This window comes from Ixodes scapularis, unplaced genomic scaffold (genome assembly GCF_016920785.2).
Source record: "Ixodes scapularis isolate PalLabHiFi unplaced genomic scaffold, ASM1692078v2 PGA_scaffold7__128_contigs__length_106722199, whole genome shotgun sequence".
NCBI lineage: Eukaryota > Metazoa > Arthropoda > Arachnida > Ixodida > Ixodidae > Ixodes > Ixodes scapularis.
Genome location: NW_024609882.1, coordinates 24,117,380 through 24,143,176, shown reverse-complemented (window position 1 = coordinate 24,143,176; position 25,797 = coordinate 24,117,380). Strand labels below are relative to the sequence as shown.

Genomic DNA, 25,797 nt, shown 5'->3' with positions numbered 1-25,797 from the left:
AATGTCTAAGTAGGAGAAAATTATCCTGCCAGAGGTTTTGGCAACAATCTTACACGCTGTGGATAAGAAAGTTTGCCGTGGCAGTATCACTGCACTTTTAGAAAAATAGGTATAGTAAATATTACTCCATAAAGGGAGGACCATTCACGGTCCCCTAGGTTCCTTTAGAAAGGAGCCACGTTTGTCCCTGCAAACGCGGGGGAGTAAAGTTTCTCCCTCGTCTGCATCGCGATATGGCGGCTCCGAACGTCAAGACGCTACGCCTATTGTCGGCCTTTACGCGGAATGTTGCTGCGATTCAACGGATAGGAGTTAGCATAGTTTTCGGTCAGGCAAATACCTCGCACCACTGGCAACCCCCCCCCCCCCCCCCCCCCCCCCCTCCCGCCCAGTGTCTCTTTAGCAGCACTCGCTAAAAAAGCAGACAGCTGCTTCGCGCCCACTCAAAACAAGTTGCAGCTTTCGGGCATGATAAGCTGTAAATAAGAACTTAACATGGGCGTTTCATAAGCCGTATTTATTGCCGAAGCTGGTTTCTGCGCAGGTGAGGAAATTTACGTTTCGAATTCAGTTACGCAGTCATCACGTCGTCAACAAAGAAACGCCGGGAGTGTCGACTCCCGACCACTTGACTATCCTTCCGTGGCCAATGAGAATCCGGCGTAAGTGAATGGGGACTCTGAACAGCGAATAATAAAGTAAGAATAAGCGTCAACATGATAATCCACCCCCTCTTAAGTTTCTATTGACTATAGGGTAATTAGCTCACGCTCATGATGCAGAGAAACTTTAGAGAGATTGTCCGGTGAAAACCGGAAGTTTTAAGATCTTATGATGGTTACCTGGCGGGAGCATAATGATTAACATAGGCCATTTTTATTCTATTAAACGACACACAAATGTAGTGTACTCAATGACGGATAATTGTATGAAACTCCCTTCCAAATTTCGCAAGTATCAATGGCTGCGCTCCCATGCCTGATAATGACGTCACACCATGGCTGCCAGTTGCCAGATCCTATGCCTCATTCCTCCGTCGGAACACGGTGCTCCCGACGCGCCGCAGCGTTCCATTTTACTCGCCACTGTAAATTTTGCGGAGAAGTGTGGAGCGTGACAACCGTACAACGAGAGTCCCCTTTCGTCCACAGAAGTTTTCTAGCGCATGCAACGAGGGTGAACCACGTCATAGCGCTCAAGCGGAGGACAAAATTCTAAGGTCGCTTCAGTTCGGCGCGATCTTTGCGTTTTGTCACATCAGAGACTCCGCTGCTCTGAAGGTGAAAGAGGAAAACGCCGTTTATGCACGCTTGATTTACAATGCAATTACTCGTCCAGGGAAGCACAGAAAATTCAAATTTGTCGTGGAAGATGCTCCTACAGCCATTGACAATGAGGTCTAAATACTTTCTTGAATACGAAATTTGACCGGACACCCTTTCATTTGTTTTCTTCGGGAATTAATTTATTGACAAACAGGGGTATAGGATGTGCGATGCTGAGCTCTCATTACGACTTAGTAAGAAATAGGAAATATATTTAGCTATTGCCTGCCACATTCACCGACAATTTAAGAAACTCAGGGTGCGGCTTAATACGTTCATGCTTGTTGCCTTGTGATTTCTTTTTTGGGCTCACTTATTGCCTGATTCAGCAATCGTATTGGCCGCGGAGGATAATAAGACACTCGGCACGGGGAATTATATGCTTTTCGTTTCTTGAGCTGTTTGTGAAAAAAGATAACTTATTCCTTTCCTTTTCTCTTGAGAAGGGCGGTCTTTATGTTCACGCTCGATCTTAAACAAAACATTTTATTTTATTTTCAAAGGGTTCTTTGGGTGTGTGAGCTCTGCCCCGAGACCGGCGAAACATATTTACATAGATGGTCATAAACTTTCGTCAGTCTGCTGATCTGACTTGAAGGAAGGTGAATAACGATGTCTCCAGATCGTTCTGCAAACACACTTTTCAGAGGAATCCGCTTGAATATTCAGGAAACCGAGATCACCATTCCATGGACCAGATAGAAGGAGCGACTAGCCTACAGGAGCGGCGGTGCACTATAAATGTTTATATGGGAAGTTGGTTATTGCCTGGAAATGCACAAAACAGGATATTGCGCACTAGTTTTATGTGATAATGTCACAATGCTTACTAAAATATTTTGAAATGATTCTTGTTTGTAGATAATAATGTATTAAGGAAACACGATACAAGAGTTACAACGATCTTGTTCCAGTTGTCTCGTTAGCAACAGAGATGACAAGTCTGTAGTATTATGTGGTATTCAGGATTGCGGGGGAAAAACACCACAGCATCGCGATATTGCCATGTGACCACATGACGACGTCAATATACGCGACGTAAATCAATACATAATATATAATTCACTCCTCTTCTAACCCATCTGAACGATCGATCGTTAAATACCGCATTTCATGCATTAAACGACTTCAAAGATAAAGGTCACCGTCAGTTCTTTTTTTTATCGGGAGAAGAAGGAAGTTACATGTGATGGTATGGGAACACGCACAACGATATCATCCAGCTCCCCTATTCGAAGAGAGGAGCGTTCAACGCCGCTCCCCTGCAAACACGTATCCGCCCTCCAGACAACGAGCACGGGGAACATTCTAGAGTTGCCAGATTACTCAATGAGCGAACAATAGGGCAACTTTAATTTACGCCATCTTGAAACCTAGGCACCTCGAGCTCCGCGCCGGACGCTCGCTTGCCCGGCGATAATTTCTCAGAACTCGAACCCGCCGTTCATGCCTGACGTAGGTGAAGTGATGGGAAAGGGGTGGGCATTCATCTCTGCGTATGCACCGACTATAAATAGAGAGGCGTATTTGGGGCGCGACTGAGTACCTCTATACAGGGCAGGACAACTCGGGGGCAAAAGATACGCCATGGGCGTGCGTGCTTTCGAACCTATAGTGTACGTGGACGCAGTGTCCGACTCCGAGTCGGAGCCCGACATCTACGTGCTTCCGATCATTCGCAAAATGAGGGAACTTCAGCTGGAAGAGCCGGATAAGAAGAAGCGCGAGTGCCAGGCCAAAGTGAAGAGAGCGCTGTCGGCTGTGAAAGCCGCGACCGGCATTCATTTGATCAATCCGGTATGTATACTGACAACGATTATAACAATGCGAATAGCGACTGAGAAATAGGAGGAGATAAGAGCGATTACTACTTATACATTCTTGGGGTAAATTATGATGTATGTTAGGACATCTAAAGCGCCGTTCACACACTTGCAACCGGGTAGGACCGAATGAAAAGACCGCTTTGTAAGCCTCTTGCGACGGCGCAGGACCTGCTCCACACAGCGCACCCGGTCCTCCGCCGTCGCAAGAGACTTAAAAACCGGACTCGTCTCTCTCGGTCTTACTCGGTTGCAAGTGTGTGAACGGCACCCTAGATGAGCGTTACGTTATGTTATCGAGACGTAAAACGTTGCGACTGACAAACGTATCGCTTCTTCCTCCGACAAGCAAATATTGTCACAACCGTTTTGTGAAGTGGACGACAGGGCGTCTCATTCGAAAGCACGGCCTCCAGCACGTGCTCGCTGCCTTCCACCATGCTTCGACTGCGCATGCGCGCCCGAAGCTCACGAGTCGCCGAAGCGTTACCGAAGGTAGGACGCGCGTGCTGGACGTGGGACAACCTATAGGGTGCCTTCATGTAGCGCACGTGAAGGCTCCCTCGGACAACCGGAGCTCCTCCCTGCCGTTCTTATCTCTGGGCTAAACGGAAAGAAGCGCAGAGGGAGGAGGAGGAGGAGATGAGAGCGCGAGGGGCGTCAGAGCGCCGCGCTCTGATTGGAAGAATTAGTGGGTAGAGGCAAAGGCTCGCTGCCTTTGCTTCTGTCTCCCTCCAATGAGGGCGAACAATTAGCGCCGTCTGCTCCTCGCGTCGCGCCTCGCGTTCGAACGGATTCGAACAGCGAGCCGAGACAAAGGCAGCTAGCCTTCGAGTCTACCCACTAGTCCATCCAATCAGAGCTCGGCTCTCTGACCCCTCCTCTCCAGAGCCGTGTATAGAGAGAGTTTGGTCAATGGGAGGTGCGGGCAGAGCCAGGGCGTGCACCAGACGCACAAAGAGGGCTTGACATGCTCTCTTGGCCATCCAGAAGCCTAAAAGGATCCCATAGCGGTGGTAGCGAGAAACAATTTTAATCGTAGGTATATGGTTTTAATAGGTGCGTAAGAGTTAAAGGTATTTTTAACCTTTCCTGGTTGAAGATAGGGTGCACGTGATGTTTCGATTATGGTCATGCAGAAAGATGTAAGAAACGAATGTGCCACTCGAACTCTGTTTTGCTCGGACAGGGTGTGACCGCTTGGACGGCAGATTCCCGGCCCTCGGCGCCTGGCGTACGGATTATGTCCATCGTTCCGCTAGTCCCGCTCTTCCACCATGATTTTGGATGACCGTGATTGAAACATCACGTGCACTATATTTTCAGTCACCGAGAGTTACTCCGACGCACTTATTTTGTTTCTCGCTACCACCGCCAGGGTATTATTTCCGGAATCTGGTCGGCTACATTCGAATTTGTGAAGACGCCCTGGAACACGCCCAGCACGCTTTCGACCAATGGAGTCACCTCATTTGTCTCCTATACTTTGTAACGAATGGCCAAACTCGCTACATATACGGCTCTGCTCCTCTTCGTATATAGTCACTGACAGTTTGAGAAATGCCGGGCGAGTCGAGTCCAGAACATCATACCCTAAGCGACATCACTAAGGGTGTCGCGAACTTTTGTCGAACCTCAAGGTTCGACAATTCGCGGAACCTTCGACCTTTCACTAAAGTTCAACGAAGTTTGACTTATGGACAGTGTTGCCCGGCTTCTACACACTTTGGAAAACAAATAATTTAGAAAGTAGTTTATTTTCTATTTTATAAAATGGTTACCAATGATTACACCATATAAAAGCGAAAATATGCGCTTTTAATGCTTTCGTTAGATATATAGTAATGTGAACCACTGATGCCATTACACCCAACGAATTTGGCAGTTTTCCTCCGCCAAAAAAAAACAGATCTTTTTTTTTTTTTTTTTTTTTTTTTTGCGTTTGCGCACAAAAGTTGGACTTTAGTCGAATCTTTGTCGAACATCACTTTGAAAGGTCGACAAAGTCGAATTTGGTCGAACTCGACCTTTGTCAGGTTCGCGACACCTCTATCACTGCATGGTTGCATCACTGAGTGGATGGATGGATGGATATGGCTCAAGCATTTTTATCGAGCGGCGCGGCTTGCGCCACCAAACCGAAACTTCTAATCTCAACATTGAACTAATATTCCAATAAAAATTCCAACATCGCCGCTAAGCACAAAGAGCGTTCATCCACCGAAAGTTACAATCCATCTGACTGTGAATCCACACGCAACGCCCCCTCACTTCGCGTCAGTATATCACCGAAAGCGCGTTTCGCAGCGTCTCACAGCGTGTGGCGGCGCTAAGCACGCGGCGACGCAAAGCGTCTGACGCTTTGCATGCGGTGACACACCACATCGAGCTTCGGCGTATTTGCCGCAAGGGGCGGGTCGGGGATTTGACAACGACGATCGACGCCACTCGCTGGTCTTGTCTTCTAGGTGTTTGATGTGCCCTCGCATTTCTGATGGAGACGCCCACGATGAAAAGAAGCACGCGACACCTGTGAACTGCGCAGCGGACGTATAGTTTATAAAATTCTATCGAAGTAAATAAATATGGACAGCTGAAGGCTGCAGATTTTTTGTCAGCCTCTGCAAACTCGTACAGCTTAGATAAAAAAAAAAAAAACCGTAAACCCACATTTTCTTTTTATTCCCAGGACACCAGCAAGCCGATTGATGTTAGTATGGTGTTTGAAGGCAATATATTCGTGGAATCCGTGCTCGGTTCTGAACTGAATGGGTAAGCAGAGTTTTAATTTATTTTCACAAAGCCTGGTTCCTATGACACGAGACTAACGTTGCGAGAAAGCAACGCGAAAAGCAGTCGTATGGTCAATAATTTTAGTGGGCAAGACATATCGCCCGCTAACTTCAACTAATTTAATAATTTAGTTATAACTACATAATATTCATAATTTATTATAAAAAAAAAAAGATATATACACTCCTTTTTACTGTTTACAAACATGAACCGTTGCTTGCGTGTAAGCGACAAGCCTTTCGAGCTGCTCATGTCACCAGTGCTACAAAGCATAAAGGCTACACGGATAACAAAGATGGAGTTCTAGCGAGAACCTTCGGCTGTACGATTTAACGTCTTGGAGGAAACAAGCTAACTTACAATTCGAAAAAAAAAAAAAATTGAACAGATTTCGCATTTCTTGGTTCTTTTGGCGTTCACCTGGAGAATCGGAAGTTAAATGGTTCATCGATGTTTCAAACAGCGGTTTAAAGGGCCCCTAAATAGAAGAAAATGTTTTTTTTTTAAACAGTCTGGTAGCGACACGCGTGTCAAAAAATTACTTCTACGCTAATATATATATATATATATATATATATATATATATATATAAAAAGACGCGATTCAGCTGGTAGTCACCTCCTTTCCACTTGTTTTCTCTCTCGGCATTTCATGCGCGTGGAGGAGAGCTGGATCGGCTTCGCCATCACGTTGAGATGGAAAGAGCGAATTACAATCATGTTGAGCGAATGACCAATCCGTAACGTCATGGACTTTGCGCGCATAATTTCAAATAAATATCTCGCCGTCAATATTGCTCTAAAACGTTTTCCGCGTAAAAATTATTTCTTGACACGCTTGTGCCAACCAGGCTAACTAAACAAAAAAAAAAAAAAAAAAATTGTATATAGATATACCTTTTTTTTTACAGGGGTATTTAAGGTGACCTTTTTTTATTCCTGTGATGAACCGGAAGTTCGGTGGGAAGTGAAAGACTAAAACACCGCCTAAAAGCGTTAAAAAAGGGTTACACATTTGCCCGCAGCACATTACGTGCTTCCTGACTTTATTTGATTAAGGTACATTTAATTTTGTTTCCAGTACTCGAGGAACTTTGACGCATATCGCTCCTTAATACTGTATTTGCCGCCTTAATTTTACAAAATTAAAATTAAAAGTCGCTGCGAACATTTTTTTTTTTTTTTAATTTACAGGGCTTGCTTATGTTTGAAGGGAAAGCAAAGCTGCGAGATTTTCGTCAAAGAGGAGCCGCAGGAACCGGACTGTCTGTGGAGAGACCACGCGTCGAAAGAGTACGTGTTGCAGGTGCGGCACGCCAACGGGAAAGTCACCTACGTGCCCCGAAGCACCCTGACCTTGCATCCGCACTGCGCATTCGTTGTGCGCTTCCGCCGCTGGCTCGACGGCTGGAGGGTACGACACGCTTTTTCGCACGAAATACTCTAATGGCTGCAGACTGTATTTTGCACGAAGTATTATCAGGGTGACTCCGGCTTAAGAAAAAAAAAAAAAAAGAAAAATTAAACATACTTGATTATGTTGACAAAAACCGGGGAGAACATATAACGCGTTGATCTCAAGCTATTACTTCGCAGAGCTGTGCGAAGAGCAAGTCGTCTGCTTCTTGCTCAGGAGTGGTGGTGACGTCAGAACGACGCCGAGCTCTCATTGGCTGATTAAAAAAAAAAAAAATAGCAAGTAGACCTCAAGGCGTCGAGCATTGATGTCTACCCACTTTTTTTTTCAATCAGCCAATGAGAGCTCGGCGTCGTTCTGACGTCACCACCACTCCTGAGCAAGAAGCAGACGACTTGCTCTCCGGATACCTCGCAGAAATTGACATCACGTGACGCGAGGTAACGAGACGTGGTCACCACGCCACTTCAAGTTCCCCCACTAAATTTAGAGGGGGGGGGGAATTGATGCCACGTGACATCACTTTCTCCGCTTAATTTTTGCGTGCAAATGGGGCGTCACGTGACTTGAGGTCGCGTCAAGCGGTCGCGTGACGTCAAATTCCTCGGTAAAATTTAGGGAAGGAATCGGACGTAACGCGGCGATAAGGTCCCCGCTAAATTAGGCGGGGAAAAATGACGTGACGAATCTTCGTGACGGTTTTTTCGTAGTATTTGACTGTTAAAACACATTGTGGTGTTATCTAAACTGTCTGTAAGTTCGCTTCCCTGTAGAACACGGGGACAGTTAATCATTTATGGCGAACAAATCCAGGATCCCAGTCAATGACAAAACACAAAATACGACTAGAAAACGCGATCTGCGCAATAATAACGAGCAAGTGAAACGCCATGCACATTGTCCCTGCGCACGTCACATTTTCTTTTTTTTAAATCTAATCGAATAACGAGTTTCGTTCACGGCTGGGATCCTGCTATTCTTCATCGCGATTGGCTTTATCCATGTTTTGCAAAAAAGCGTACTCAAAGACTTTTTGTAGAGTGCGACTCGTGTGGCAGATGTCGTGCCCAGGTGGCAGCGTTGGATTTATGCTCCGTCTCACTAAAACTGTGCAGTACAGCCAAAGATACAAGGGAGAGAGCGTACGCTAACCTGTTCAAGAGGAGGGAAAGGAGGAACGGGGAAATCCCAGCCCTTTACCCCCGTTCCTCCTTTCCCTCCTTTTGAACAAGTTGGCATATGACTTCTCCCCTGTAGCTTTGGCTGTACTGCACCGTTTTAGTGAGACGGAGTATAAGGCGGAAATATCGTAAGCGCTTCGCTTTTTGAAGAACAACAACAACAAAGAATTCCGGCTTTGCACAGTGTCCATAGCTTCAGCGGACACCGCTTTGAGCCAAGTTCCGCGCTACGCGATTTTAGAGCGCCCAAAGAATGCTACAGATGCGAGGTCTAAACATGGCCCGTCCCAGACCTCCCGTCGAGTACGATAAAAGTTGCAATAGCACTAACACGCAGTCACCCCCACGCCTGCGCTCATTGCTGACACTCTCCCACACGGCCTTACCGTGGCATGACCAACAAGAGCAACCAAGGCCCGCGCAGTGTTCCCATGGAAATATATGAATTCAAGAAGACGTGGGTTAAGCCTGGGTTCAGTGCGTCCGACTAAGTGGCATAGCAGCAGCCTAAAGCATGACATCATACAAAAGACTGTCTGCTGGCACCGTATAAGGCGCGTCACAAACATGCTTCGAAGATGCATCAGGCGTGTCCGCAGATATTTTTGTCATCATCTCTTTAACGGACATCGTGTCTTTTGAGTGAGTGATGTGTGAGCAGAGTGACTGGGGATACTAAGGTCGTGACATTAGGTTTCTTTCTGTTCGATAAGTGCGGACAGACTTGGTCTTCATCTGCTTGTGGGTACGGAAGAGCCACACGAAGGGGGGAGGGGGGGAACACTGGGCAATTTATGGCAAAACATCAACAAAACACACGTGCTCGCTACAGGTTACATTCACTGGTGGCCGTTACTGAGTCTGTTCAGAGCACGTGCTAACCTCGGGTTGCAGAAGGATTCACCAGTCAGCCTTGCACTCAACAAATATAATGATTTTGGCAGAGGAGGGGTAGTTTGTTTTTAAGTTGTTACCATTAAAACGCTCGTTTTGACGAAAACCTGGCGGTGTCTGTCAGTTTGTCAGCGCCGGGGAGAGAGGGAGAAGGGGAGAGGAGGGTGACGCGTGTTAGGCTCTTATTGGTCAGAAGCGCTGACGTCACACGCGTCATCCTCACCCTCACTTCTCGGCGCTGACAAACTGTCAGACACCGCCGGGTTTTCGTAAAAACGACCGTTTTTGTTTTCGTCAAAGGAGCGTCGCACAGCTGGCGCAAAGCCAAAGAGGAGGAGGCGTCGCGGCGCAGTGAAATGCGGGCTTGCTCTGTTGCCACTCTTCCGTCGACGGATGTTCTTCGCTCTGGGTTTTCGTAGCAGCGGTTCGTGGGCTGTGATGTGTGTGTGTAGTTAAAACGATAGATACGGTTCCCATCACGGGTGATACGGATGCGGTGATAAGCGAATGGAAAGGGGTCGTACACGAATGGAAAGGAATAAGGAAGAACTAATTCTTGCGCCTTTCCGCCCGATCAATCCCTCTGATCGCCAACAAATTTTTTAAACAAGAACTGTAAAGAATGCGCCGAAAGATGACGTGTCATTAATTTTGACCATCTGACACCGGAGACCAATGATTCGTGGCAAGTTTCTATGGCATGGCAATCAATGCTGTATGAGCCCTCGTGCGCCTTAGGTGTCAACGAAACTTGCATACTCTGTGTTCTATCGTTTTGTTTGTAGTCACCATCAGAGTGATTGGGACGGTATTTATCGCATTTCGTAGTTCACAGCGTCTCTCAGTGTGTTAGTGAGAAGGAAAATACGGTGCGCCATACACTCTAAAAAAAAAAGGGTATCACCTTACACCCTTTTGTCCCATATAATACACCCCAAAACTTCATTTCGACGTACAGCGCCTTATAGTCGAACAGACGGCCCCAAAGTTTACGAGGGGCTTGATAACGGTGCGATATAACTTTTTAAATAGCTAAAGTACTTATCAAAGACCACAGAAAGAAAACACTGAGTTTTTGCAGTAGGGCCAGAAAAACCCCGATTAATATTTTTTTTTTGTAGTCAGTAACACGTACATTAGCTATTTGAATAAGTCATACCACACGGCTATCAAGCCCCTCGTAAAATTTGGGGCCGTCTGTTCGACTGTAGGGCGCTGTACGTCGAATTGAAGTTTTGGGGTGTATTATATCGGACAAAGGGTGTAAGAATAGACCCTTTTACACCCTTTTTTTTAGAGTGTTTCCTTTAGAGCGATCTCCCAAAAGGGATAAATACTCTAACACCTACTACCATCTACTACCTCTACACACGTCCACTCATAGTCTTTGCCGTCATCCTTTCACTGCTTCTCAGATCTACGTCAACGACGTTCTGGTGGCACACGGTGACGGCCAGTCAGTCTGTGAGAGTAGCCTGCAGCTGGTGGTGAACGGATGCTGGGACGTCAAGTCGGTGCACATCCCAGCCGCAACGCTCGTAAGTTTGTATGTTTGTTTTTTGTTGGTATTTTTATGAATGCAAGATCTAGAAGTAACAGGATAAAATTTTTTTTCCCTACCTAAGAAAGCCCTGTTACCCGTTTAGATTGCTCAACAAGCGTCAACGCAAAAAAGAAAAAAAAAAAAAAAAAAACAAAAAAAAAAAACAACAACAAATAAATACAAAAAATGCAAGGAAAAAAAGTTATATAACTCTCCGTAACAAAACAGGAAATACATTTCTTTTTCCTATAATGGTTACTTTGTTGTTTTGTTTTGTTCTGTTTAACATTAAGTCCGACCGCAGCGGGCGAAACGATTCGAGGGAGTCAAATACCAGCTCCAAAAGTGCATCATCACGGCGCTTGTAGCTTTTGTAAATTTGCAATCTTCGGTAAAAAAAAAAAAAAAGAAACGCACCGTAAATGTTTCGCAATCCTGTGCTGTTTTTTTTCTGTGCGCAATTGATTTATTCGCTGGTTGCAAACGCCCCAAATCGACGAGGGCTATGACGATGCACATATGTCGTTACCTGATCGGCTCGATTGACTGTTTTTAAAGCTGCACCTTAGGCCACAGTCTTGAATACAAAGTTCACAGGGCCTCTGACGTTATCCCTAAGACGACTTGAAGGCGAAAGCCCAAGCGCCGTTCCCGGTGATAGCGAACCTCCGAAGACGGCGCGCTCTCTGACGACGCACTTCTGGCGCCGTTAATTAGGGAGTTTTAGTAGACCGTGTTTCCCCCTCTGCTAACCCTCCGCTACGAAGAAACCGCCACTGCGCTTGTTCACCGATGGCCTTGGCTGTAGAATTCCGGGTAGCGGAGGGGCTTAGCGGAGGGGGAAACGCAGTCTACTAAAACTTGCTAATAGCGAGTTTTAGTAGACCGTGTTTCCCTCTCCGCTAAGCCCCTCCGCTACCCGGAACTCTGCAGCCAAGGCCATCGGCGCGCAAGCGCAGTGGCGGTTTCTTCGTATATAGCGGAGGGCTAGCGGAGGGGGAAACACGGTCTACTAAAACTCCCTAATCTCACGGCATGTCGCACGCCCGCTCTTTACCGCTGCCCGAGCGAGAGGGCGAGAGTGCCCTCCTCTCCCGCTGTGTTTGCGCCACTCGCGCGCCTCCACCGACTCTGGCACAAGTAAGGCCATCTCGTGGTCCATAGGCTAACCGTGGGTTTTGGTACCTTTCGTGTCGCAGACGCGTTTTCGCTCAAGGACTGAGCGATGAGACATATAAGGCTTTCGCCATATTAACTTTTAAGACAGTTGGCGGCTGTGTGTGACCTGCACCACGAACAGCAAAATCGGCACCTTTTCACTTCAGTTAGGGTGCCTGGAGCGCGTCTTCGTCTGATGCGTTTAGCGTCATATCCTGCCCATACATCAAAAGAGGTCCCGAAGTGGCAACGATGACGTCAAAAAAAAGCCGGAGTGTCGTGCTGTTGCATATTGGGATGTGCAACGGTTGATCGTAAAAATGCTGGCGAAAAGCACGAGCGAAAGCGAGTGTCGCTGTCATCATGGCGTCCAAACTCCTGGATGCCGAAGCTTCCGTGGGCTGCCAGCGACCTGCAGCAGAACAGGCGTCTGCCACATCCACAACTGCTGCTGGGATGCCGCCAGGATCGCGACCAGCAACAGCGTGGCATTTGTATGACGTCGCTAGGAGGGAATCGATGAACCCGTTTTTTTTTTTTCGGACGCGGTAAACACGCCAGTCGGAGACGCCGTTCCGGGCATCATACTTCGGTGCATGCGAGAGCACCTTTCGCACCTAGTGATGGAGGCTCGCACGAACTTTGGAGGAAACGTAGACAGAGGAAGAAGCAGAAGACAGTTGCGTCACTTGTAACTGGCGCACGGCGTGCTGAAATACGAGGTAGTTTTTGGATAGGCACGGGTCGGCAATGGGAGTTAGTGAGGCTTGCGTGTGTAGACAACAACCGAAGCGCTGCAGTCGTCACGATAGTAAAAAGTCGCCGCAGCCTGCCAAGTTTTGCGAATATTGCCTCAGGCGTTCGCAAATGGGCGCAGGCGCACACCTCTGTACCATTCTATCTAGCGATGCGCCAGTGTCGACATCTGTTGCGATTTACACCACGCGCCTCACTCGAGCCGCTAGTGTAGCCGCCGCATGCTTTTTACGCGTGCGCATCCAACCCCCGAATGCGCTTAAGTTTCGTCGGCTTCTCTAAAAGCCGACAGCTTAAACACCATCACGTGCGTTTCTATGAAGTTGCGTCCACTATACAAATTGCAGTTGTTTTCTTGAAAATGTTCATAGCTCATAAAACGGAGAAGCTGTTACTTGCTCTTGTTTTTCTTTACTGAGAAGGTGGCCAATTAGTTTTTAACTATGTAGTGGAAAAAGAGAAGGGACTCAATTAGATTCGAGACCTTTCTCACGTAGGTCTACATCGTTGTATACTATGTTTATTATCACTAACAGGAAGAGAAGGTCATGGGCGTTGTTTTCAGCGTTTGCCTCCAGCAAACGCTAAATGCCTTCCGTCGTGCTTTGACTGCGCGTGCTCGCTCGAAGGTCACGAGGCACCGAAGCCTTCTACAACGCAGGGAGCTGGCACCGGAGATGCGAAAACTGAAACACTTCTTTACCGTTTTTATCCTCTCAATGGCTACAGTTAAATAACATCCACGACTGTTTCAATCGGGACCTAACTAAGAAAAAAAGAAAGAAAGAAAGGTCGGTTTGATTTCAAATTACGTAAGTGCGAAGGCGACATCACCCTGCATTTATCTCAGTTACAAATGTCTTCATTAGGGTCAGGCTGGGACGGTGCAACGGTGAAACACCTGGGAAATATTTCACCTTGAGCGTAAAGTTGTAAGGTTTTTCAGTAAAGCTGTAACGTTTTTCACTTCATCTTTCGGGACCCAAGCATACTCGCACGCAACGCCAGTTGAAAATAAGCCTTTTTGTTCCGGTGTAATTTCAAGAATAAAAGCCAACTTTTTTTTCCTTCAATTTCTTCTGCGCAAGACTTGCTGACGTAATTTGGAAATCGCTGTGTTAGGGATAGTTTCCCAGTGTCAATATTCGAATGCGACTCATAAATTGAACCCAATCACTGCGTGAGCAGTGATTGGATCTGGGCTCGCGATAATCAATAGCTCGACAAGCATTTGGGTAGTGGCTTGTGTCCCATCGCGGCAATGACGACAATAGCCGAGCCCTAACTATGTCTGGAAATCAGCTCGGGTTCTGGCTATGATAAACAATGGCGGTATATATATTTTGCTCCAGATCACGTGGTCGCTTGTTCAGGCTGGGAATTGAGGGAAAGAACGTTGCTATTTTTTTTTTCTAATTGTTTTGCGACTAATATTTTATGTGGAGAAAAACTAACGCTTGTTTTATAGGTTACAAGCATCGGGAATTCGTTCTATGCAATATTTAACGCACAGCACAAAACATAAATCGTTGCACCGCCACTTTAACTTGGTGTGAAGCTCGATCGAAACAGTATTTATTATAGTTGTATGAAGTCACTTCGATTTTTTCTTCATAATTCCCGATTGATGTCCAACCAACGGGTGTGATTCTATCCAGCTCATCTTCTTTTACCGCGATGTTTGTCCCGATTTTTCCTTTCCAGCCGTCTCCGTGCAGCATAAAGTTGGCCGCACCTTTGGGCGTCGGCGACCGTGTCAACATCTTCGGAACTCTGAACGCCGCGCCAGGCAGGAACATGTGAGCATTTGGGCCAGCAGTCCCACACTGCCCCTACATCACACGCAAATAAGACACGCAGTGTTCGCCGCAGGCATAATGAGCACATTATAGCACATTCACTTTTTACACATGTGTGCTACGAACACGTTTGCAGACGGTTTTCGTTTTGAACAACGTGACAAAACCGTTCTACGAGAAAGAAACACGTCTTAGGAGGTAGAGAGTTTTGGGGAACCGTTTTTGCACGTCCGATACGGTACGTATTACGGTCCCTCCGGTACGAACTGCGCATGCGCTATCACAGAAGAATTGCACATGCGCAGTTGATTCCGGAGAGACCATCGTAGCGTATCGGACGTGCAAAAACGGTTCCCTAAAACTCCCTAGTGTTTGCAGCGTTCCTTTTGTGATGTCGGTGTCAACGCGGCTTTAGGAGATTCCAAGCAGACGAACTTGCGCTTCGCGTACTTTCGATGGTGCTTCGGCGTCTCGTGGGCGTCGAGCTTGTACGCGTAGCCATTGCACGGCGGAAGGCCAAAAAGATGACGCCCGGCCGTTCTTATCGTGTCAGTGATTGCGGAAAAAAAAAGAAAAAAGAAAGCTTTATGGGCTCCAAGCGTGCAAGCACGTGCGGCGTATGCGGGAAGGTAACTTTCGGTAAGCTTTTATTTCCACGCGCTTGATCGCACGAGTAGAGACATGGGTAGGATGGCGCAACTTGTGGCAGGTGCCATACGTAAAATACACGCTCATTGTGCATGTTTTGTTCCATTTCGGAAGTGATGAAAGCGTTCGGGCTGGGTTGGGAAGTGGCACGCTGGGCTCCGTAGATTGTCAAAGATTTACGTATATTCGATGTAATTCGGTAAACCGAACACTAATGTGCTCTCGTCGACGAAATCTAAATTAGGTTGCGTCGGGAAGCTTAGTTAGTTTATTGATACGGTGAAGCAACAGGCTGAACTGGTGGCTAGATGTATGACGGCGTCTTCCTAGCTCTGGCCTCACGAAAACGATGTTTCTCAATAGTTGCGTTCTTGAGCTGTGAGCAACAAGTTGGACGATATGCGTAGAAAATCCGGTGGAAGTTAATCGTTATCGCGCGCTTAATAGCAACTCCCCCAAGTTTGCCATTTTGTGCTGTGATTATTTTACATCAGTGAAATCAATAGACCGATCTCACAGCTAGTTTGAGTATACGCCACCGCTGCCGACATGCATTGTGGGAGCTGTTGTCTTTCTGCACGCGCGACAACCCTGCTGGAGGTCTGCGCGAGCAGAGCACGATTGGCATGAGCTGTCTCGTGAACTGGCGTCTGCCTCCGACGAACTACAGTTATGGCGGCGTCACGCATGCGTAGAGCGCTTGGTGAGATCGGTCTATTGAAAAACTTCACACGATGCCGTAGCAATCTCTGAATGGATCGACTCTCGCGTGCCCGTCGTGTGTATTGCGTCCGCGTTTTGCGCTAGCGTTTATGATAATTAGCTTGGCTGATCGTGCTTTCGGCTTTGCAGTGTTTATGTATCGATACCGATAAAATGCGCTCAGTTCGTTTAAACAGCGACTGAGCAGTCCGACGTTGCACGTTACCTTCCAGCGTCCGCCAGCTTTAGCGATCCGGTTGTAACACTTACTACAGAACTCGAGCTGAAATGAGGCCGAATCACCACCCCCTAAATAGAAAGCCGCATAGTGGTCAATTCTCTACGTAACCTATTGAGGACCAGTGGGTTTCACAGTCTGGACGCTAGTGCGGCGTCAGGATTCGTCTCGAACGCGTGTTCTCACTCATGGAACGCCAGTTCCAGTCAAACTTTGACGTTGCTCTCGTATCCAATAAGTGTCCCGCGCTGGCTCTCAGTGTTAAATTCAGCGCTATGCGGCTTCTTATTTATATGTGGTGTTGGCTGATTAGGACCACTGCAGCTCTCTGAAACAACGAGACATCTCCTTGATAACAGCGTCTCTCTCGCTTGTCAGGTGCCTGTTTACTTTAGAAGGTGCGGTGGTGCCCTGCCCGGATGACATGCGCCCTGGGAGTCGGGTTCGCGTGACTGTGGAACGCTACAAGAACCGCCTGTGCGTCTACAGGTGTGGACAGGAAATATTTGCAACCGAGCATCTGTCGCCGCCCACGTTCTCGGGAGGTCTCGATCTGAGCTCGGTTTTTAAGCCGTCGGCTGTCTGGATTGTAAGTGGATTCTGGTTTTGCCGAGTGCTCTTCGAGGAACGCGTGGTAGACTCTTCAACATGTCGGGGGGAGGGGGGGGGGGGGATGAATAAAAAGCATGAGGGTGAATAAGGAGTTATCCGTACTGGGGTTATCTTAAAATGTCTTTTTTTGGACTGCGTTGTCTTGTCATCGTTTTTCGTTTGAAGTTGCTGTCGCTGCAGTCACCGTTGTTCAAGCGGAAGGTATTAATTCAATTGTGACAGCGGTTTGAGAAACAATGGCTGCCCCACTTGCTATCTGCACAAAAGAAGATGCAGAGTTAGGTGATTCGAGCTTGGTGGGCCATGGGTGTGTCTGGCGTCGTTGCTTTGTGCCAGCCTTGTACCCGCTGCTTGAAAAAAAAAAGTAATTTATTACAATTATAGTTACTCTTGGTTAAAAAGTATTCAATTAAGTTATTGATTACCCGAGAGGAAAAGTAAATTGGCCGTTACTTGAAAAAGTAACCGGTACATTCCCGATCACATCAGATTTTTAAAACGACGAAGTTTTCTGCCAGTTTGAAAACGGGTTCTCGGTACTGTTCCTTGGAGACTTTTATGAAACCGTTAGCGTGTTCGGCGTACCGCGCTACCGGAACCTTTGAAGCATGGAGGCTGTGACGAATCCTTTTCTAGTCGGCCAAGACTGCCTGTGCATAACATCCACGACAAAAACTTTGTCTTTTAAAAAAAAGTTTGTGCGAGATGAGGAGCTGAAACGTTTGTGCGGCCAATTTTTGAATCACCCTTGTATACGTTTATCGGGAAATAATGCAACGACAGTCTTGCTACTATAAGCATCAGGTCAAAGGGTTTCGGGTGGGCAACGAGTCGGTTTGAAGAGGGGGAGAAAGCGGCGAGGTTTCCCCACGACGATGCGGATAGCGTCTATATGGTCGCCGACAACCTAAAAAAACCTGAAAAGAAAAAAAAAAGTTAGACAGTTTGTTAGAGACACACGCGTGTCAAAAATTAATTTTAAGCAAAAAAAAAAAAAAAAAGAATAAATTTAGAGCAGTATTGACAGTGCGAGACGCGATTTAGTCGGTAGTCACCTCCTTTTCTCTTGTTTTCTCCCTCGGCATTGCGGTCGCTTGGAGGAAAGGTGAATCGGCTTCGCCTTCACGTTGAGGTGGAATGAGCGAATTACAATCTCGTTGAATGAATGACCATTCTGTGACGTCATGGACTTTTCAAATAAATCTCTCGCCGTCAATATTGCTCTAAATTTTTATTCGCGTAGAATATTTTTTTTTTGGCACGCGTGTCCTAATTAGTTTGTTAAAAAAAAAGCAAAAAACAAAAAACAAAACCTTTTTTTTTTTTTTTAGGGGCTTTTTAAGAAACGTAGGGGTGCGGCTTTTTGTATTCACGCTTCTTGCTTCGTGATTGGTTATTCGGCGCTCTTGAAGCGATAAATGAGAAAGAGAGAGAGAGAGAGATTGAGAGTGAGAGAGAGAGGGAGAGAGAGAGGGAGGGGGGGACGTCTGGAACCAGACAATTTCGACTGTTTACTATGAGTGATAGACAATTGGTAAACGCTCCTGACCGGTGGCGAAATCAAAGCGATCCATATACTCATCAGTTCCACGTTTATTTCGCTTTCAGGAGAGACTGAGCAAAATCTGAAGTTTGTCGCAGTTGGGCTGCCGTGGTGAAGCTTGTCCTTCGCGCTATTAGGTGGTTCCCTGCAGGGTCTTGCTTATGTAACCGGAGCACCCGTGTATCTGATGGTGAAACAATAAACATTGAAAACCGAACAGCTACACCTGTATTGTGTCTTTTTTTTTTGTGTGTGTGTGGATGAAGAGCGAATTGCGAGCGGCAGGTGCCGCTACATGATCGCAATAATCGACTAAGAATGATAATGGTAGCGAATATATTTCCCATCATAAAGATGGATGGTCGAGACCAAAAAAAGAAAAAAAAGAAGAGTTGACGCCTCTTCAACCTCCTGGAAGCAATGCAGTCATTTAATATGAAGATGATACGCGGCAGTTCTTTTTCAATCGGGTGCCTGTAATCGTGCCTATTTACAATGTAAGATTCTCTAATCTTAAAATAGTTTTATGCTTTTTCTTTCTCGATGAAATCAGTTGCAAATAAATACGCCACTCGACGCACAACTTAGGGGAAAATAGCCCAGCTGGTTGTTTTACTTATAAATGGAAGGAAAGTCAGCTCCAACAGACAATATATATTGTAAATATTTAGAAAGAACGAACGAACGAGCGTTTCGCTTCTTGTCTCCTTTGACCCTGCCCGCCGTTTCTTTGTACGAACTCAACTCTGTGACGTCACGGCGCGGTGGTGGCGCGTCGGTAGCACTTCCGGTCTGGGGCTGTGGGCAGAAGTCCCCATGCCAGACGTGTATTCCTGCGTTGTTTTGAAAGGAACCAGACAAAAACCGGCCTTCTCGTCAAAGCGCCGCGACTGGGGCCGTACCAAAAGAGTCGAGAAAGGTTTAAGGTTAGTTTTCACGTGCTCGGTTCGTCCGAGAATCTGGATATGTGCCGTGAAAAGGGAAAAGCAGACGCCGTCGGACAACGATTGCTTGGGCGGGACCGCGGCAAGCACTTTGGGTTCAATTCACGGATACTTGTGGTCATCGGATTTATTTGTATTGTTCCAACATGAACGCCAGAAAGCCGTCAAGTTGTGCGGACCACCTGCGGACTACATTCAGTGCGTCTTCAAGTTCAAACGGCCGCCTGATCGTTTGAACTGTCGTCTGCTCTTTGAAACTTTTCTGCTTGTCGTCTGCTCTCTTAGACGACGCAGGCTCGTAGACCAAATATCGGCCCGGTGCTTGCGATAAGAAGTAAGTGCAGGCCTCAAAAAACTTAAATTTGAAGGTTGGTAAGCAGGCTCGATGTAAACAGTAGGTACAAAAATATGTTGATCATTGTTACCAGGGACCATCACCGACTTGTTACCCCTAATTCACTTGGTCCGATTCTGCTTGCGATTTTCAGTATCGACGTCGACTATCTCAGCTACGGTTCACGCTTTTGCAGCCCGAGCGGCGTCGCGACTGAAAATTGCGAGCGAAAACGCATCATGCAAATCAAGCTTTAGCGTACATACTGCAGGGTCCACGCCGAATAAATCGCCACATGTCACAATATTCACGCAAAGTTTTGCGGTGTAACGAGCCTCGGTAATTTCGCAGACGCCGCTCAAGTAGTCAGACATCGCCAGGAAGACGTAGAATCAACAATCCGAACGCGAAAAAGGGCAGGGGGACTCACACCGACGCCGACAACGTCGCATTTCAATGGTTTGTTTATGGGCGACAGCGAACTTCTCGCCCACACCCCCATCACGCATACGCGGCGCCGGTGGCGTCCGCTAGGAGTGCTCCGGTTTGTTTGTAAACATGAGTTGGTGTATACATTTCAGGGCGGTTCCAACTGCTCGATCGGGGTGAAGTGTTTTATGTGCCGCATTCGCAATACGAGCTGCAAGCAGGTGACGAAAAAGCTGCGATCGTCGGCGAGCGTTTCCGCCTCTCCACCTCCTTTCCTTCTGGCCACGCAACGACGTAACGCGTGCCCACTTCCGACCGATGTGTGCAAGGCCTTCTATTTTTTTTAGCCACCCCAACTAACTATATTTTTGGAACCACCTGCCTTTACCTTTCCGGCATATTTAGTACCTCGAAATTAGGAATAGTTGTTGTGAAATCGGCAAGTAAAATGATGCCAAAAAATCCGACATTCAAATATACCCGCACTTTTTAGGGCAGTGACGTCGTCAGGAGAATGCATGCTTACAGGTCGAAGCGGTTGGTCTAAACGTGGATTACGCCGAGCATTTGTTTCGTGCTGTCTGCTGCGCGGGTGCTGGAGGGAGCTTTTGGGGCAATAATTTGACACCATGAAATGGCTAGTAAGCATTTGGGAGCAAAGTCTACAGTCCAAAAAAGAGTGAACCCCTGCTTTCCACTGACGTCACTTTTTCGTTTTTGCCAATAAACACTTTCAATTAAAAAAAAAAAAAACGATATGGGCTAATATTGTAAATTCAAAAGCTTCGCGAAAAAAAAATATTTTGGCCCAATATTTTGGTTACTATTTCAGCGATCTTTGTTTGTGCGTTTTGCATATTTAGGCAATTTGGATACTACGAAGAGAACGCCTGAGTGTTCCCTTTAAATTGCAAACGCCCTCCTCGCTTTGAGTTGCTCTTTCTCTTAAATCTCGGCTTTCTATGCTGTGGATTTCTTCAGATATGTTATACCATCCAGTCCGAGTTTATATTTTTATACAGGCTTTTGTTTAGAGCAAGATATTTCTTCGACAGACTTCAAAGTTTTTAATTCAACACACTTCGATACGAAATGCGCGTTTTGTTTAGTTTTAAAATTTGCTACCGTCGCCGTGATATATCAGATACATGTAAAAGCGTGAGACCGCCTCATTAATTAGGCTGCCTTTTGCGACAACAGGCAGATGCAAGTTTTTGTTCAAGCAGCCGGAATCCTTTACAGTGCAACAGAGAAGGCTTTCGGAGGTTGCTAAGTGTCAACCGCGGAAATTGACCAAAATGTTTCTTTCACGAGCCAGCAATGGTGTCTGGACGGACATAGGCCACGTTTACATGTATGCGATCGTAGCGCATCGAATCGAGCAGGGGCCAATTGCACGCAGTCTGTCCTGCGACTTCTTCCTCTTCTACCCATCTGCTACCAATCAAAATGGTCAAATCTCGATTCGATTCGCTACGGTCGCATCCATGTAAATGCAGCCATAGATACGTTGTCTGTCCCTGCTTTTCCTCTAACACTGTCAAAATAAGGGGGGGGGGGGGGGAGGAAGGACCCTTCCCCTCCCCCCCTTACTTGTGCCCCGGTGTCGGGAAAAATTTTCATGATAAATTTTCGTCAGCTAGCGCATGCACTGACTCTATTTACGTTTCATAGAAACATGGATTGCTAATCAAAACCCAACTTCAAATGCCAAAAAAAAAAAGAAAACACTGAAAAGAATGAGGTAAACGAATGTATACTCTTTTCAACTTTGGACAAAGTTATGCATGGAACTTAAATGAGCACGCTCGTGGAACTGGATCTACATACAGATTCATCTCAGTACATACATTTAGTCTTAGTACGCATCCACAGTAAACCCGAGACAAAGGAATAATAAAGAAAGGGACAGAACAACGAAGTCTTCGTTATTGTATCCATTCTTTTTTATTATTCCTTCGTTTCGGGTTTACTATGGATGTCTTTCACCAGCTTGCCTACGTATTTTCCCTATCTACTTAGTACTCAAATAATTTTTAACACACGGATTATATTAAAAAAAGAGAAGAAACCCCCTTAAAATCTTGAAAAAAGGGGAAAAAATTAAAATGATCATTTCAAGCGTTATAACGCAATTGCTAAAAAGCAAAACAAAAAAAAGAAAAAAGACGCCCACATTAGCTTTATTAAGTCACGCATTTTTATAAAGCAAACAGAATCGCAGCAGAGGCCTTTCATTTGGAGAAACATGCTGCCTAGATTTGCATGCTTCAGAGGAAACGCCGTATTTTTGTGCCGCGGGCAGAAATGGGAAATGAGAGTAAATGTCACGTCGGGCGCCTTAAAAAGAAAAATAATAATAATAAAAAGAAGATGGAACTTTTACCAAAACAAGATATTTTTTTTTATACACGAGTGCGAAACCCTCAAATATATAACGTCCAATAGCAAAACGTCCAATAACATTTCGCCTTCGTCTGAACGAAGGCGAAATAGAATCAAGACTGACGCCGGGTGATATTACCCAGTTCCTCGATAAAAGCACGGAAATAAGTAAAAACTAGAAGTGAAAAAAATAAAAAAAATAAATCTAGGTTGGAGAGCAAGAAGTTTGATATTGGCAAACATAAAAGTTGGCAAGCAATGCTTGTGCATCGCAAGAAAGAAATCATTGATATGCAGTAAAAATTCGGCAAAGAAGGTGCCGTTTGCAAAGAATTTGATCGATTGCATATGGACTTCTCATTATAAAAGCATAATATCATTTACAGCCTGGAATTTATGGTAAAATATTAATAAAAAAAAAAATAATGTCGGCGCTCGAAAATTGCATTAGCTCCTCCTGTTAGACAAATCAAATAGATCAACGTTTCGGAGTGTACTGTATAGCTTACACAATAAGCGTGGGCGGTTATCGATGGACGATACTGTTTTAAATTGAAGCCGAGGAAAAAAAAAGTCTCACGTACACAAGAATAATCCGAAAAAAAAACGGCGCGTTAATTAACAGAAGTGTAGTAAGTTGGGCGAGTTGGTATGATGACATTGCAGTTAGATGGTGTTGTGTCGCGTGTCATAAGCACTGCGTGCCCTGCGTGTCTTTCAGAACGGTTTCTTCTTCTTTCTTTTGTGTATAAATTCAGTTGCGAGTCAGCGCTTGTGTGTCCTGCATGTTCCTTTTCTCTGTCCTTGTCTTTGTGTGCGCTGTTCTGTTCATCAGGCGTTAATTAACTGGTTTCAATATGTCATAACAAAGAAATACGTAAAAGGAGTATGAAAACACTTCAGGCTGGTCTTCTAATTCTGGTAAACGTAGAGTTTTAACTCTTTCAACCATTTAGCTCGTACGTGCACTAACGCGCGGCAGTTGTGACGTCACGCCGCTGGGGTAGTGCTGTTGGCAGCGAGGCTCATATGCGCAGACGCTCTGTAGGAATCTGCGCACGCAGCGGCCACACCCGGTGTGTGCAAACGCAGACTTGTTTACAGATAACTGTTGGCCTTATACATTTTCTGTTTTACATGCATGCGTGCCATGAGCAGGCGATGTTTGTATGGCGGCAATTGTTTTCTCTTGCCGCCATTATGAACTGAGTATCAGCTGCGCAATAAGCATGAACCCTGCTCAACCGTCGACACAGTGTGTAACAAAACGACCTCTAGAGGGGTGTTGAGCTTATGACGCTCGTGGTATCCAATTCAAGGATGAAAAAGGCGCTCTTTTTTATTGTTAGTTAGCGCCTTTCGTACTGCGCCTTGGTATTATCACAGGGGTTCTTTTCGGGGAGGGATGTGCGTGACGTCAGTGATTGGCGGAACCAGCGGCGCTTCCTCCCCCGACTCGAGTATTCACACGAACGGCGGGGAGCCGACAGGGATGTCAGAGTTATCAGACGGATTTGACGGTCGCACACTCGACAACAGGGCTCGGTGCGCGCTGAAGGGAGTAGAGAAATTGAGGCGTACATTAAACGGCGCTACGCCATTATGGCAGCAACGCTGTTAGATACAAATGACGACCAAGTGATTCCTGCTACAAAAAAAAAAAGCCCCCCCCCCCCCCAAAAAAAAAAACAGAAAAAAAAAACGCTTGATTAGGAGGATGAGTAAATAACAAGGGACGCATAAAAAAAGAGAAAAAAGAGAAAAAAAAAACAACAAAAAAACAGGTGTATGATGAGTAGCTTCAGGACGGCATTGATGGATATCGAAGACTCCTTTCGGGTGCCTCGGGCGACATGCGCAACAGCGCAAGCCACGACAAGTTAGGCGATCGCGATGCCACCGCCGGCATCTCGTTGATCAAAATCTACAATGTTGCCAGACACGCGAACAAAATACTGCCAATAACAGGCGAGGAGCTTTTGTGCAGCCCGAGCAAAAACCTCCCCCCCCCCCCCCCCCCCCCCGCCCCCTGAAATGCATGTACGTCAGCACGACTCCGCGCAAAAGCGTGACGTTGTTATTACTTGATGCGCATCCCGGGAAGCAATGGGAGAAATTTCTCCCCCGTGTAAATTTCTCCCCTTTAGGAGCAACGCATATTTAAAAATGGCCTCGAAATCAAAATGCCGCACAAACGACTTATTATTTTCCAGCTGTCCAACAAAACGGTGTGAATAATAAAGTTACCTTAGAATCACATTGAAAATTTTTTTAGTATATGCAACTCCAGTGTTTGATCATATTTACTCCTTATAGGCGGTATTCATAATCTTCGGAACTTCTGCACCATCTAAACAGCAACTATACTATACTCCGCGACAACTTTTCTTGGCAATGCAGTGGAAGGTACGTCCCGCGTCCCCTCCCCCATTTTGAGTGTACGCAGGCTCTCCTCCTCTCCCCGGAAATGGGGGAGGAGGAGAGCCTGCGTACACTCAAAATGGGAGAGGGGACGCGAGCCTGTACCTTCCACTGCGTTGCCAAGAAAAGTCGCGGAGTATAGCGCAGTGCAACGGTATATTGAAGTACTAGCAAAACGTGTGAGTCAGTGTGGAAAGTTTCACACACGGGGGTGCACGTGCAGAGTTGTTGCGGCCATTTTCGCTGCGTCGTGTACGCGGCTTGTGGCGATGATTATGATGGATCCGAAAAAGGACCAGGGAGTGGGCACAAAAATGTTTGGGCAAATCGTTATGTTTTCAATACGAGCGACTAGGTAAGACGCGACGGAAAAACCAGCTGCTCCATCTCGTGCTCTGTTCGTATTCCCCCTTCTTTGTCCTCGTCCACTAGCAGCCAGGATCAGCTTGTAGACACAACACAATCCCCCCTCGAAACAGAGTTCAACTGGGGGAGAACCTGTCTGGAGGTTTCTTGTTCCTTGTGGACTTTCGTGGAGCTAGAAGCGGCAGCTGTGTATCTGCTCCAGCTTCTGGATTTTCGTAGTCCACCTGTACTTCGTGTCTTGCTGGGAATGCGTGTTCGAGACAACCTCGACGAATTCCAGCACCCTCCTCCTGACGTGACGAAGGTGCTTGGCCCTACCGCTTCATGAATTCTTTCAGGGGGGCCAAACGATGGTGTTCCCTTCGGTCGGTGTGCAGGGATCTTTACCCGTGAATAATCTCCTACCCCGCTGTAAATGGTTTGGCTCTCCGCCTATCGTCTGTGTATTGCTTGCTGTGCTTCTGGTAATCAGCGATCCGTTAGCGGA

The 25,797-nt window shown here is 46.4% G+C and overlaps 1 long non-coding RNA gene across 1 annotated transcript; it reads left to right on the top strand.

Moving 5' to 3' along the window:
- Positions 1–7,140: 7,140 nt before the first annotated feature.
- On the top strand, positions 7,141–14,691 carry LOC121833092. The gene is made up of 3 exons (XR_006076548.1): positions 7,141–7,354; positions 10,848–10,970; positions 14,594–14,691. It is a non-coding gene; the product is annotated as an uncharacterized LOC121833092 (long non-coding RNA).
- The last annotated feature ends 11,106 nt before the right edge of the window (positions 14,692–25,797 follow it).